Below are 15,608 nucleotides of genomic sequence, written 5' to 3'. Positions count from 1 at the left end.
TTCAAAGTACTCTCCATTATACTTAATACATTTGTCCATTCTGCGCTTCCATTCGTAGAAACATTTTTCAAACTCGTCTGTTTGAATGGCTGACAGTATCTCCCTTGTTTTTTTTCTTCACTTATTCTATGTCATCAAATTGCTGTCTTTTCATGTCCCTCTTCATTTGCGGAAATGAAAAGAAGTTGCACGGGGCGAGGTCAGGTGAGTCAGGTGTGTGGGGAAAGAGAGGCACACGGTTTTTTGCCAAAAACTGGTGCACTAAGATGGCTGCTTGAGCAGGTGCATTGTCATGGTGGCAAAAACCAGTCCCCTGTCTGCCACAGATCAGGCCTTTTTGTCACACACTGTTCCACAACCTTTTCAAAACCTCTAAATAGAAAGCTTGATTAACAGTCTGACCTGGTGGGATGAATTTTAGGTGCACTATCCCCCTCAGATCACATCCGGTTTGGTGGGGGTGGGGTGGGGGTGGGGAGATACCACCTTGTATAGAGGGGGAGTGTCACGGGAATTTATATGAAGAAATTGGTTCGCAGAGTTGTAGAAGTGGTTAAGTACATTCTGGTTTAAGTCGATCAGCCAATGTTAAACTCAAGGCATTTTCTGACTTGCCTAGCTGCCAAGGCTGACAAACCAGGAAGCAAGAAGACAACAGGTTGATGGAGGCAGGGGTGGATGAACCCAAAGTCAGAAAATCAAGTCCATGGCTGCTGAGTCTAATATACCCAAGGTCAATACACCAGATGGCTGATAATTCCCAGGGCCCGAGGGTCGATGAGCCTGATGCAGGATCCAGACCAGCATGAAGTCTAGTTTCCCCACAGTGTCAATTGACATGGGAGTAGGCCTCAATCCCAATTTGAAACCTCCTTCCAATTGCATCCGGCTGTGACCTGATCACGGGGTAGCACTACATCTAATTCTTCCCACGATGTCTTGGCTGCTCACCACAGTCCCATCATAGAGTTGATTTCAGTCTGCTGGATCACATCCAGGGAAGGCCTCAGCTGCCAACCACAGGGCATCCTGGTCCTGCCACATGGACACGAACCTCACTATCACCGAGCCACTGGGTGATAGCTGTAGTGGATTTTTGCATGGAACAGATTCCACAAGGTTAAATTGTTAAGTTGAACAATACGTGCATTTTCAATTTTAATAATTATTACTACTTTGCTTTCTTAAAAGATAGTCCCAATCATTATCATTTCTACTACCGATATAAAGATAGATGTAAAAAAAAAGAGAGAGAGAGACTCTCTGGTCTCCCTATTTGTTTTCACTTACTAAGAAAACTTAGTAGAGTCTTTTTTCAGACCTATTTGACACCTGACACTGTAAGTGTAATCAGCTATAATGTGCATATGAGTAGCATCATTTTATGTACTTTAAATGTAATTGTGAGTCTGTGCATATGGTGATTCCTAAGAGATTAAAAAAAACTGCATTTTGCTGATCCCTTTCAAAGGAAGCTTTTTTTTTTTCTCATGTAGGTAGGTCTGTGTGTCTGTGTGTCTGTCTCTCTGTCTATGAAGTCAAGCTGTTGCAGTTCACTGAACACTCTCAAAGGAAGCTTTTCTTAACTCGTGTATGTGTGTTGGTGAGGTGGAGGTGGAGGGTTGTCTTCTATCGGAGTTTTTAAGACAACCTGTGGAAGATTAATAGACTTGTTTCCAATTGAGGTTTTTCTTCTTTAATAGCAAGAAAACCAGCCTAATAAGTTGAAAAGATTCTCTTCCAAAGAACAATCTTGATAAACATTAAAAAGCAATACTGGGAAGGAATGAGGTACGTTCAGGAGTAGCAATCAAAAGAATACCACTGAGTCTACCATCCATATCCTATGGAGTTAGTGTTTCCCACCACATCCCTTTCCTTGTTGATAAGCCTGTCTGGTTATCACAATCTCTTGGAGACGGCCATTATAAATTGTACTCATAAATACCCAGCAGAAACCACATGGGAGAAGTTGCAACTGAATGACCTCCACCCTCCAGAAGCTACAGACAGGAGGCTAGTCTCACTGCTCTTAGCAGACCGCTGGCCTCTAGCCACCCCTTTTCTGTAGAATGCCCTGTCGGAGGGGGGGGGCTCCCAGAGGGAGAGGATGATAGCATCCCTGTCTAAAACCAAACCTCTCTCTTTAAAGGTCTGGATGGTTTATGCACACATGCAGCAAGCAGGGTCTCATTGAAACCGGGTGTCACAAGCGCAGGCATTGGGAAAAAGAATCCCACTCCTAACCTCTTTCTTCTCTCTTGAAAGTTGATCATATTCCTAACTTGGGCTATCCTCCCCAGTTTCCTTTCTATAATGGACTGAAATGTATGCCTGTGATTAGAGAATTGGCTTGGGAAAACCATTGGAGTTTTTAAAGTTACATGCTTTCACAATAATAGATATGGGAATCCTGGAAGAAGACCAGGGTGTTTAGGATGTTAATACAGACATCATAATGAGTTGCTATTTCAACCCACAGTTCATAGGTAATGGTGATATAAGATAGTTTGGGGGTGGAGGGGAGGATATCGAGTTGAAAGTTTTCACAAAGATAATACTGTGATAAATTTTAAATTATAGTTTAAATGTGTCGCCCTTTGACCAAGGTGCCTGGGAATTATTTTAGGGGGAAAAAAAGTAAATCAATTGAGAGGCATTCATAGAGTAGCTTGGCTGAAAATGCATGAACTACAAGCATGACCCTTGAACTTGAGCATGTACAGCCCCCAGAAACAAACCAGACAGTTGATTCTGACTCACAGTGACGCTGGTGGCTAGAGTACAGCTCCTCAGAGCTTCCAAGACTATACATCCTTACAGGAGCAGACAACCCGATCTCTCTCCTGTGGAACAGCTGATGGGTTTCAACTGCCAATCTTGCTGTTAGCAGCCCAGTGCTTCTTCCACGGTGCCACCATACATTAAAAAAAATCTGATGTTCTTTGCCTTACTTTAACACATGTTTCAGGAAAAGCCACTATCAATGAAAACAATGTAGCCAGACATTTAGGGGAAGCGGGACAAGGTAAGGAAATTCCCTTCACTCAACCACAAATGGGCCCAATCCCAGCTGAATGGAAGCTGCAGAGACAAGGGTAGCAAGAGCCTGTCCTCACGTCTGCACAACCTGATGTAAAGCCTTCCACTCCCTTGCTGTGTCGCTTAGTGCACGCTCCTTCGTATTTCCGAGCCTCATCTGCAAAATACGGTTTACGAATCCCTCACTCCAGAGTCTCGAGGGTGCTAGCAGGATTGAGCAAGCTAATATCTATTTAAAAAGAGAGAAGGCATTTACTGCACTTCCATTCCTTTCTCCTTTCTAACCATTTGTCATGCTGGCTTCAGGAAACTTCATCGGCAGAAAGGAGTGCACATGAGAAAGAAGCGATGGATGTCGGGATGAGAAGAAAGGGCTCCTTGGGAGGAGTCTGTCCTTCCTTAGCAGAATAAGCTCCACTGAGAACCAAAGAGCCCCACCCACACCCGCAGCACACCCGTCCCACACCTTTACCACAGTGAGGAACGCTTTTGAATATGAATAATGGCCTCCTCATACTTTTAATTTCTGATTTGCTTTCCTAACTATACCTAGTCATTGATGTACCGTCTCTGTAGTTCAGCGATTTTATTTATATGATTTTCTTCCCTACTATTCATTTACATGTTCGGGGCTTGTTATAGCGCTTATGTCAAACAAGTCATAAGCGACCAGTAAGTCTTCCAGCATGAGAATATTTTAAATGTTTCCCAAGACATCCTAAGCATAGCAAAAGAGAGAAACTGGATGCATAGCCCCAAGTGGGTCATTTAACATGCAATTTCCCAAAATCTCAGGTATCACCAGACTATATAACACTCGCTATAAAGTTTATATTTAAAAATTCGATACATCTACACAGCTCTTTAGGGTACTCTTTATTTTCTCCTTTAGGATTCTTAATAGGTTAATGAAGTTAAAAATACAGGACTGTTATTCTTATGAAAAACATTTCTGGCAAACGCCTTTCGTTTTTGTAGGCTTCATTGCCAAACCCTCCTATGGTTTGTTTTGTTTTGTTTCTTCGGTTGCCTCTGACTCTTATTCCATCGCATGGTATCTTGACACGGGTCAGAGTGGACCTGAGGGCCACAGGGTTTTCAGTGGTGTCTTTTTCCATCGTAGGTCACCAGGGTTTTCCTCTGAGGTATGTCAGTTGTTATTCGCTGCCATCCACTCGATCCCAACTTACAGTGACGAGAACAAGAACTTTTAGTAACAGAACAAAGCAACTTAGAGTAACGGAACACAAACTACCCTGTCCTACGCCCTCTCACCCGTGTTGCTCTTTGAGCCCATTGTTGTAACCGCTGTGTAAAAGATCCCATCCCGCTTCCTCTTTTGGGGTGACACCCTTCTTGACCACGCACAATGTCCTTCCCCCTGGGACTGATACCCACCCCCCTCAAAGCCTGTCTAAAGTACCTGAGACAAAGTCTTGTCATCCTTGTTGCTAAGGCTGTACTTCTTCACAGCCACTTGTGTTTGTTCTTTGACCAAAGATAGTAGATCCGATATTCTTCCTCAATCTCATCATTCAAATGAATCATTTCTTTGATTATCTCCATTCGTTGTCCACTCCGCCTCGAGGTCAGCCAGCCAGCCTCTCCGTGGAAGAGAGACGGGGCCTTCTACTCCGATAGGCTTTTGATGAGTTGCCACGGCCGCAACGGCAGCGTTCGGGTGTGGTGCTTGTTGTCCGGATTTCACATGCAGAGCGCTGCCTCTCGGACTCACTGCCATCCCGTCGAAGCAACCCAAGAGGGCAGGCTAGAACTGCCCCTGGGAGTTTCCAGGGCGGTCCCTCTTCAAGGGGTTAGAAAGCACAGTCCGTTTCCCTGGGAGCCAAATTGTGATTTCGAACTGCTGACCTTGAGGTTAGCAGCCCAACTCATAACTGTGATACAGCCAGGGCTCCTCAGAGGTGCCTCTGGGTAAACTTAAACTTCCGACCCTTATGGTTAGGAGCTGAGTTTGTTAATCATTTGCACTGCCTAGGAGATCCTGACATTCTTGACAGGCCCATGTTTCACAGGAAGCAAATGTTGATCACTTGTCAAGAGTTCACTGGCTGCACTCACTAGAACGTGTGAAGAACAACAGAACACGGAGGCGCCCAGTGACGCACCATACTGGGGGCTTGTTCCCACGCATAAGCTGGTATTTCAGGGCGCTGGGCTTCCTCGAGATTATAAATTATAAAGATCATGGAGCTTCAGGAGCCTCACGACTCTATGCAACTGCCAACGTTATCTCCATAAATGCCAAATGCCTAATATTATAGATAGACGAAGCATGGTGTCGTAAAGCCATGTCCCTCATCACCAGCCCACATAGGAATGGAGAAGGAAGGAGTGTCTGCCTGGAATCATTTTTACGGCTCGTGTCATTGACAGATGTCATTCTTCATTTGAACAGAGAGGTATCTCTGGAAAATTCATACCCTGCCTTGAATGATCAAGGTCTGATGATGAGAAAAAAGTGTCTATTTTATTCAAGCGTCTGCATTGCCCAATTTCACTTCACCGTAAAGTGGGCAGCCACGTGACAAGGAGAATTGTTGACTTTGTGCCTGTCTCTGTCCGCCTCTTCTCTCGGCTTTACCTGGCGAGTTGGCTGGGTTCTTGGTTGCGCGGACAATGAGTCACCTTTCATTCCCATTGTTACTGAAGGGCCACTGGTGGCGCAGGGGTTGAGCACTGGGCTGCTGCCTGAAAGGGCAGGAAAAAACCACCAGCTCAAAATAACCCAGGAGAAGGATGTGGTGATGCGCTCTGTCAAATTAAAACCGAAATGCAAACCTACTTCCATCTAGGCCAATCTGGCTCGTTGCGACCCTGCAGGACAGAGTAGAGCAGCTCCCTCGAATTTCTGAGCCTCTAAATCATTATGGGAGAAAATTAGTTCATTGTTCTCCCTTAGAAGGGCGGTGTGTTCGAACTGTTGACTCTGCAGGTAGCGGCCCAGCACCTAACTCACTACATGCCCCACCCCCCACCCCCAAGTTCCTTTCCATAAAGATGGTTTAAACCTTTTTTTAAAAAGTAATCCATAAAGATTAAAATACAAAACAACAAACCCCAACCTCACAACCACCCAAATGGATTCCAACAGATAGGGCTGAAGGACAAAGTAGTGTGGGTTTCTGAGACTAAGACTAGAGAGCCCCAGTGGTTTCCAACTGCTGACCTTGTGTTAGCAGCTCCATGCATAACCCACTAGGCCACCAGGGCTCCCCATAAAGATTTTGATTCCCCAAAAGTCAGTTCAACTCATACCAACTCTATAGACTAAAGTAGCACCGCCTCATAGGGTCGTCCAGGCCATAGACCTTTAAGAAAGCAGGCTGATGCACCTTTCTCCCTTGGGGCACCTGTTGGGCTCAACCTGCCAGCCTTTAGATATGCAGCCTAGCGCTCTAACCACTGTACCACCAGGCTCCCACCTAAAAAACCCTTTTGGGCAGTTCTACTCTGTCGTGTTGGGTCTATTCGCGCTTAGAAATTGGGGTTTCTTTGGTACCCTAAAACAAGGGTTGCTGCTGTAAGTTCAAGAAAAAAGAAGAAGAAAAACATAATCAACCTGGCTGCAACAAAAAAGAAAGACTGAAACAGTTCATAACTTAAAAAGTTTTTTTATTGTAATAAATAACTGAAGAATTCATTAATGTACACTAGAAATGTTAGCAACGGAAATTTCAGGAAAATTTCAGGAAATTTCAGGAAAATCAGAACTTATTAATCTGGTAATACAAACCAAACAGCCAAACTGCCTCCCCCTCTGCTTTTTTTTTTTTTTCCTGAAACCTTTAACCAGTTCTCTTTGGCAATCAAATAAAGACTTAAGTGTAGATGGTTTCAAGTAGCACCAATTGTCTAATAAAAGTGTTTAAATAAAATTTCACAGCAACGTGGCTATATAGAAGCATTTCGTAAGTGCATGGAGAGAAATTCCATCCCGGTGAATTCCCTGCTCCCGACTCCCGCCCGCACATCCACTGCTGCACGGTCACCACGCTCCTTCTCCGACCCCAAATTGCTTTCTTGCAGTAGAATTATGTTATAATGTTAAATTGCTGTAATTCACATTTCCGGGAGGGAGGAAAAGCAGCGCAGAAAGTTGGCCTTTCAGAGGGAAATTAGCAAGTGAATAGAAGGGTGTTGTTGGAGGCCTGAGGAAGTAGAGGAAGGAACTTTGTAGAGGGAAGAAGGAAATAGCTCCACAGGTCTGTTTCCCGGCTCTTCTGCCCACCCCCTTTTCTACTTTCTAAGGGGTTCGCTTGATTCAGTTTTCTTGGCTATCAGGATGTTTGTGCCAGGTGATTAAAGAAAAGCAGTAACCATCCAGTTGATTCTGACTCACAGTGACCCCGTATGTTCAGAGTAGAACTCTGCTCCATAGCATGTTCTAACTAACGCAGTCCTTTCTTCCACTGGGCCTCTGTGCTGCCAATCTTTTCATGCATTTGCACCAGCCAAGGGTTCCTATGAGCCAAGCGATTGGTATTAAAGGACCTTGCAGCTCTCAGCTCTGCTTCCCACGGCTCCTCTTTCCTGTCCTCTGTTTCTGATACTTTCAGAACTCAACTGGTTCCTTTCCATGCACAGAGTGACCAATACAAGGACCACAGTAGAAAGAGAATGAAAAGCCAAAATATTCAGGCCACAATTCTTTGTTGCACGAAGTGACTTGGAATCAAAGCAATTAAGCACCGTTTCTAGGTGCCTCTACCAAATAGCAGGAAACCTGGTGGCTCTATGTGTAGTGGTTATATGTTGGGCCCATGGGTAACAGTTCAAACCCAGCAGAAGCTCCTTGTGAGACTCAGCTTTCTAGCCTCATAAAGGGCTATGGTCTCAAGGAATCTGCATTGGCTCAAGGTCAGTGAGTTTGGTTTGGAGTTTGGTAGTTCTATGGTTAAACTCTCAGTTGTTAAGCCAAAGGTTGGTGGTTTGAGCCCCACAGCGTGCATCAAGAGACAGACCTCATGATTGCTCCCATAAGGATCTCAGCGGGGAAAGCCCTACAGACACATGGAGTTGCTATGAGCAGAACTTGGCCCCTAACAGCAACATAACATTGGTCTATGAAACACATCTACGAGATGTGATTCCGCTGATACAATACTCACCGTCGTCAAGTCCATAGCAACCTGAAAGGGCAGAGGGGAACGGGCCCTGTGGGTTTGCGAGGTTGCAAATCTTTACAGGAGTAGAAAGCCTCTTTTTTTTGTCCTCCCGCAGAGTGGCTAGCTGTCTGGAACTGCCGACCTTGAGGTTAGCAGCCCAATGCTTAACCCACTACACTACCAGGGCGCCTGGCCACCCATCATCACCCCTTCTTCAATAAGGTTTCGTTCAGAACCAATCCACGCCAAGCCCTCCAAGGGATGCTGAGGGGGAGAAGCATGAGGAAATGACAAGACGCGGGCCCTGTCCTCAGCAGGCTGGTCAGAGGGGGAGATGAGGAATGACCGGCAAGAAGTGTAAAAATCTAACTTCTCTGGGTAGCGCTTGTCTCCCTCTAATCAAGCCCATGTGTGCCAGGCCAGGGAACTCGACGTGGTGAGGAGGGGAGGATTATAAAAATGTTCACTTTCATCCTGCAGATATGAGACAACAAGAACATATTGCCATTACTCGACAACTTTATAGCTGCAAATAACGCTAGCACGCAGTAAATCAACGGGGGCTTTCACTGGCTGCTCTGTGTGTGACAACGCCCTGCGATCCCACCCCCAGGGCGGCCCAGAATGGGGTCCATGGCGGGCACGTGGGTTGGGAGAGGCAAGGCCCCGCTCCAAAGGCCCGAAAACGAGTTCTCTTTCCACCCCCCACCCCTACCCCCACCCCCCGGACTTGGCCCTCAGCAACCTTCCTCCTCTTCTTAAGAAATGACAGAAATCAGGAAATATTACTTCGACTTGCATGCTTCTGTCCTGGCCTATCAAACCCACAGAGAAGTCCCAGCAAATTACTGGAAACTGCACTTTGAACTTGGCTCCTGGCAAGGAGCCCAGGCAAACAGAAATGTAAAAGTTCCTTTCCTCTGCGGGGGGCCCCTGCACCGGGGTGTCCCTGCAGACACTGCCGAGCTGGTTGCAACAGGTTGGAAGGAGGCCTGAGCCAGGAAAGCAAGCCCTGACCAGTATCATTTCCTACTGCCTGTGTTGTTTCTTCAAAAGGCTTTTGTTGGCTTGTTCTCCCTCGTTTGGTTGGGCTGGCTTACAGGCTCAGGTCCCATCGAGGAAAAGACTGGCACCCTTCTCACCAAAGGTTTAAATCCTGTGTAGCTCCAGAAATGGTCCCATCGCTCCCAGCAGTGAGTGCGGCAGTGTTTGCGGGGGACCAGGAGGGGCGGAGGGACCGGTCAGGCCAGTTGCTAAGCAAATTCTCCGAACTCCCAGGGAATCTGGAAGTAATTAGCTTGTAAACCTTGCAAATATTTCTACCTCCGACGAGAGAGACAATATTTTCTGCCCACCAGACTTTACTACGTGGTATTAAAACAGCTCAACGGCAGGGACCGTCTTGGTGGGAACCGCCCCATGGTGTCCTGGGCCTGCAAACCAGTCCAGCAGTCTCGTCTTCCGGCAGGGGAGACAATCAGAACACTGGCCTCTTTCTAGCTCGCTTCTATTTCGAAGAAACTCAATTTGCACGAGCAAATAAACGGACTCGTTATAAAACGAAGAGGTCAACAAGAGGCAGATAAAACTAAAGGTTAGACAGCTGGAGAAACAAGCTTCCCTTCCAGCTGCAGAGAGGAGACTGGGAGGAAGCAGTAAATCCCCCAGGGCCCCATCATTAACCTGTGAAAGCAGGGGTGGGGAGGAAGGAGGGAGGAAGGAGGGAGGGAGGGAGAAGGAGGCTCTGCGGCACTCTCCACGTCCCCGCATAATTAGATATTTTCTGTTGGACCAAGCATTCCTTTCCCAAATACGAGAACTGATTCAAAGCATAGCCAACGCGTGCCAGCAATGACCTAACTCTCCTAATGTGCAATTATTTTAACTGCTTTCTGATAGTGTTTTGTTTCGTTTTGAACAAACCATGGTATTGTTGCTGATGCAACCTGTTAACTAGCCTCTGATAATTTCCTAAAGCAAATGCCCAGAATGTGTTGCGTTTTTCAAGCCCGGAAAGCTCCCTGCAAGATCTCCCACCGGTTGGTGGAACTGCTTGTTCCGCCTCTCAGCCCACAGCTTCCCCCCTCCCAGCCTCCCTGACCTCCAACTGACCCAGTGCTCCAATCACCACCCGTCAATGAGTGCCACACAATTCCCAAAACACGCTGGTGGGGAAAGTCTCCTGGTAGGGCCCTCCTGGCTGTCTCTGGCATCTTCCAGGGCGGTTCCCACAGCTTTGCTACTTTGTGCATGCCGGATTCTTGCATGGAATTTACCAGTTGTTTCCCCTTCTCCCCTCCCAGTGGCTCCAACAGAAATAATGCAAAAGAAAAAGAAAGCCAGACCACTTCCCAAGCAGACCCACGTCTGTCCTCCTGCCAAGAAGCCGTGCCCACCCTATCTCCATGCCTCAAACCACGACCACCTTCTGTTGAAGACTCGTTGTTGTTGTTGTTGTTGTTAACTGCCACTGAGGTCATCCTCGACTCGTGGTGGCGCCACATGTTACAGAGTAGAACTGCTCCCGAAGGGCTTTTGATGACCCACGCTCAGTGGGCTAAGCATTGGGCTGCCGACCGTAAGGTTGGAGGTTCGAACCCATTCACCACCCTGCAGGAGAAAGGCAGAACTCAGGAGAGCACCCCTTCAACATTCTGGAGAGAGAAACAAACCCAGTCTAGATGTATACATTCAGGTATAATACAATCTGTTGCTATCAAGTCAGTTTTGGCTCGTCCCAATCTTTTGTGTCTTAGAATAGAACTGTGTTCTGTAGGGTTCACTGTGGCTATCTTCCAGAAGTGTGTTTTTTCCAAGCTGCCGCTGGGTGGATTCAAACTCCCAGTCTTTCCGTTAGTTCCCAAGTGCATTCGAATTTTTTTACCTCACAGGAACTTCACAGGCTTAGATGTAATGTACCCAATCCCGTAGAGTGCACATAAAGTGATGCTGACCACGCCCTTCTCTCTTTCTGGGCATGCCTTTTTTTTGGTGGGGGGGGGTGGCCCTCACTAGGGTTCTTCTAGCCCAAGCTGTTTCTTTTCGCCAAGCAAGAAGCACTAGATGTTTTCTCTGAAATGCCTAGGGCTAAAGGGTTTAAATTCTGGTGATTTAGTGGTTACACATGGGGATGCTAACTGCGAGGACAGTGGTTTGAAACCACGAGAAAAGTGAGCTTTCTACTCCGATAGAGTTACAGTCTCTGAAACTCACGAGGACAGTCCTACCTCGTCCTCTCAGGTAACAAGGAGTCAGCCTCCACTCAATGGCAGTGCGTTTGGTTTGCTTTTATGGCCCAAGTTCATAGAAGCTTTGGCAGCTACACATGACCCTGAGTAACCTCAGGGTCAGCAGTTCAAGACCACCAAGTGCTCCAAGGTAGATAGATGAGGCTTTCTATTCCCATAAAGAGTTAGTCTCAGAAACCCACAGGGGCAGTTCGACCTTGTTACTATGAATTGGAAGCAACTCAATGGTAGTGAGAGGAAGGCTGAGTTCATGAATCCCTTTGCATGCCCTCTCCCAACAAATCATCAATCAAACCGGAAGTCGTCTTGGCTCTCTGCTCTTCATGCGCTCCCCTACCTTCTTCCCACCAGTCCCGCTCAGGCCCTCAGTCCTTTCAGCTAGTGAATAGTGTCCCATCCAAAATGAGACAAAACCAGTTGTCCGGAGGGGAACTCTGATGCATAGCAATTCCATGAGCGCAGAGGAGAATTGTCCCATAGGGTTTTCGATGGCTGTGGCCTTTCAGAAAGAGATTTACCTTGGCAATCACCTGAGGCCCTCTGGGTGGGTGTGGGCCCCGAATAGTTAGCAGCCACATACCTGCTGTGCACCCAGGATGCCACCTACTATGGTCAATGAATGATTCCAGGACAAGTCACTTCACACCTGTAGCTCCCTCCCAGTATCCATGTCCCCTTGGTTCTTAGTAAGAGAACTCGGACCTTTGACGAGTCACATTTCTGCCCAGAATAAAGTCCACATTCCTGTTCTCCCTTGCAGCTAGATACAGCCATGTGTCTAAGGGCTGGCCGAAGAGATCGATACAAATAACTGAGTGGTGAGGAGCCCCGTTGCCTTTGACTTCTGCCCATTTTTCCAGCAAGTGTGGTGGCAGCGGGTCTAGCTCGCTGTGCAGATGAAGCACCAGGACACAACAGCTGGTAGGTACGAGAGACCTGGATTCCTGATGACTACATGGAGCACCCAGGCCTGCCCTGAGCCTCCCCAGAGTATTTTACATGGGGAAGGAACTCGTTGGGATTTTAGCCACTCTTTTTTCAGGTCTCTGTTATCACAGCTGAATGTAAACCACAACTCAAAAATCGCTGATGGCTCTCTAGCCCCAATCAAGCCATGTCCAGACTTCTTGGCCCAGAGCTCATGGCAATCCCAAATCTTGACTCCAAATTCATTTCCAGCTTTGTTTTCCACTCCTTTTCCATCCTGCACTTCATAATCGAGCCAAACTAAATAGCTTGTGATTCCCAAGAAGCCATCACTAGCTGTGTCTAAGAAAACTGTCCAATGTGAGGGCTGAAGAAAATCTCACCCAGCCTTGAGAATGGTGACCTTCAAAATGATTCTTTTCTTTAAAATCAGGCGATCTTTCTGTTTGCATTTTTGACTTGAAATGAAACGATTCCCAAGATAAAGGCAGAGCTGCTCTGATTTCAAAGCTACTGATCCGGTCCGAATTGCATTTTGTTGGCCTTAACTGTGAGAAAGCTGACTAGTGGACAGCGTGTAAGGTGGAGCTGGTGACCCCACCGAATCATTAAGTCTCTACTTGAAGGGCAAAGGTGTGGTTGAACTCGGGCTGACTAGTACCAAAAGCAGAACCAGAACTTAGGTTTCACAATACCTAGACTACGATCTTTCTATCACTTCTACCAATAAATGATGCAAATATATCACTGCTACCAATAAATGATGCAAATAGACAAGCCCAATAAAAGTTTAATTAAGTGAAGCAAGTCTTCAGATACCCCTATTTCTCATCAGGAGAGGAAGGGATTATACTAACACCTTCTCTAGGTCTTCTTAATCCCTTCCAAGTAGATCAGTGGTTCTCAACTTTCCCAATGCCGTGAGCCTTTAATACTATTCCTCATGTGTGGTGACCCCCCAACCATAAATAAATAAATAAATAAAGCTATTTTTGTTGCTACTTCATAACTGTAATTTTGCTACTGTTATGAATAGGGCAACCCCTATAAAAGGGTTGTTTGATCCCCAAAAGGGTCACAACCCACAAGTTGAGAACTGCCGAAGTAGATTGACTAGGGATTTAACAAGAGAAACAGAGGGCTACGAGTTAATTTCTATCAATCTGGGACTTTCCAAACATCAGAAAATTTCCATTCAGATCCATACCCAAGAGAGCTACTGTAATTAGCTCAGCACACAGAACTAGACCAGGTCAAAGAGTTGGCCACTGCAGGATATTCATAAAATCCGCTTGGCTGATATTCTGTATGATTAAGACAATCTCAAACTGGTGGCCTACTTGGGACAACACCCCTCAGCTTGGTTTGGTGGTCATCCTAATGGAGTCCTACAGCCATCTGTGGCACCATATTGGTTGAGGATGCACAGCCCATCCGACTGTCCAGCCCATTGATCATGTCAAGTAAGGAGGGAAGGAATCATTGGCTGTTAGAAGACAGTAAAAGTCCCACTTCATCAAGCTGAAGTTCTCCCCACAGGAGAATAAAATCCTCGAGGGAGGACAGGGACAAGGTATGAGATGTATGTTGCTTAGGGACTGGTTCAGCCAATGTACCTCCAGCACAGCCACCACTCATTTGTCGATGGAGGCTCTGAGTCGCTGTGACAGTAAACAGGTTTCAGCAGAGCATTCAGAGAGGGAGAGACTAGGGTGAAAGGCCTGGGGATCCACCTGGAAAATCAGTCAACGAGACAGTCTGATTCTCCACCAGCCAGAGAGATGGGGCAGAACCAGGACACATTTGGTTTCCTCATGCATGGGGCAACATGAATCAGGGCATGGTGACGGCAGCTCACATCAACAGAAGTGTGTGTGGGGAGCAAAGGAGGGGGGGTAGAATTTGGGTAGAGGTCCTGAGGGCAGTGCCTACTAAAGAGAGTTCCTTGCACCTGATCCAACGTAGTGTCCCTGCCTTCCAGAGAAAGGGCAGAGAGAGCATTCTGGGAACAAGAATGGCAACTGGCCACTCTGACTGGACGTGATTGATCGAACTGGGCTTACAAATGCAGGCACGGCAGTTCCCCTGGAGTCTGACTGGGGCACACTGTGCCAGGTGGAGACAGTGACCTCTCTCAAATGTCTCTGAATAGAGATAATACGCACTGAATGGGTGTTATGAGGAATAAAGGAGACCTTGAACCACCTACACGCGGCCTGGCACATGGCAAGTCCTCAATAAATAGATGTAAGCTAGTGTCATGATGTTTTACACTCAGAGATTCCGACTCCCCAGCTAAACCATAAATACCTTAAAAGCAAAGACCGTGTCCTTATGTCTCTGCCGCACACAGAATCCACGCGAGGTGCTTTAAAAGCGTTCGCTGATTGATTAATAAGCGCTGCAAGAGGAGGCTGAGCTCATTAGAGGACGTGTGACAACACGCCTCTTCCAGTTGGCCGAGAACCTCCCCAGCACCCCTGCACATGGTGAGAAGGCAGCAAATCCCCATGCCAGTTACAGACTATCAAAGAGTGCCCTGTGCCCCCATTTTACACATCAAAGCAGCAGGCTGTCCGGAGCAAGTGAGGGTCCTGGAACACGGGGCACATGGGGGACAAGGGCAGAGGCAGCGCCTCACAGCACAGGGCTGCGGCTCAGCCTCCTGCCTGGATGGCTGCCCTCTGCGCTAAGCCTCCGCGTTCAGACTTGTGCTTCAGCTCCCATAAAAGCCGCGCTCCGCCTTTTCCTCCTGTGGCTGGGACTCCCTTTGTATTACAGCTCAGTTCATGCCATAAAACCGCATGCAACACTGTGCCTTTTCATTTGCTATGATCAAAGTGGGAGCTATCTGATGCCGCAGCACTCTGGTGGAGGCTAGCACACCCTTTTCGTAAACACATGTATGTTTGTTTGTTTGCTTTTATGAATCCAGGTTCAAAATAGTGCGTGGGGCAGTGGCATCAGTATGGTGGGTGTCTCCCCTACGGTAACTCATGGTGTCATCACCATCACTCCCATGGCCCTCCTCCTGGACAGCACCACACGGAATCTTAGGATCACTAAGTAATCATACAATAGCATGCAATAGAGTTGCAAACTACTCAAATCTAATATTTCTTAGAGTATGCGAATACTAACGATTGTTTTGTAAAATCTATGTTGAATTAGATTATTCATCACTGAGTGAAAGCCTTCTTTTTCCTGTTTCTACATCTTCTAATTACTTCTTCATTCTCAAAAAACAGAAAGTTACCGATAACGG

This window comes from Echinops telfairi, unplaced genomic scaffold (genome assembly GCF_000313985.2).
Source record: "Echinops telfairi isolate 266 unplaced genomic scaffold, ASM31398v2 ScPeMD7_14;HRSCAF=57, whole genome shotgun sequence".
NCBI lineage: Eukaryota > Metazoa > Chordata > Mammalia > Afrosoricida > Tenrecidae > Echinops > Echinops telfairi.
This window is presented reverse-complemented; position numbering follows the sequence as displayed.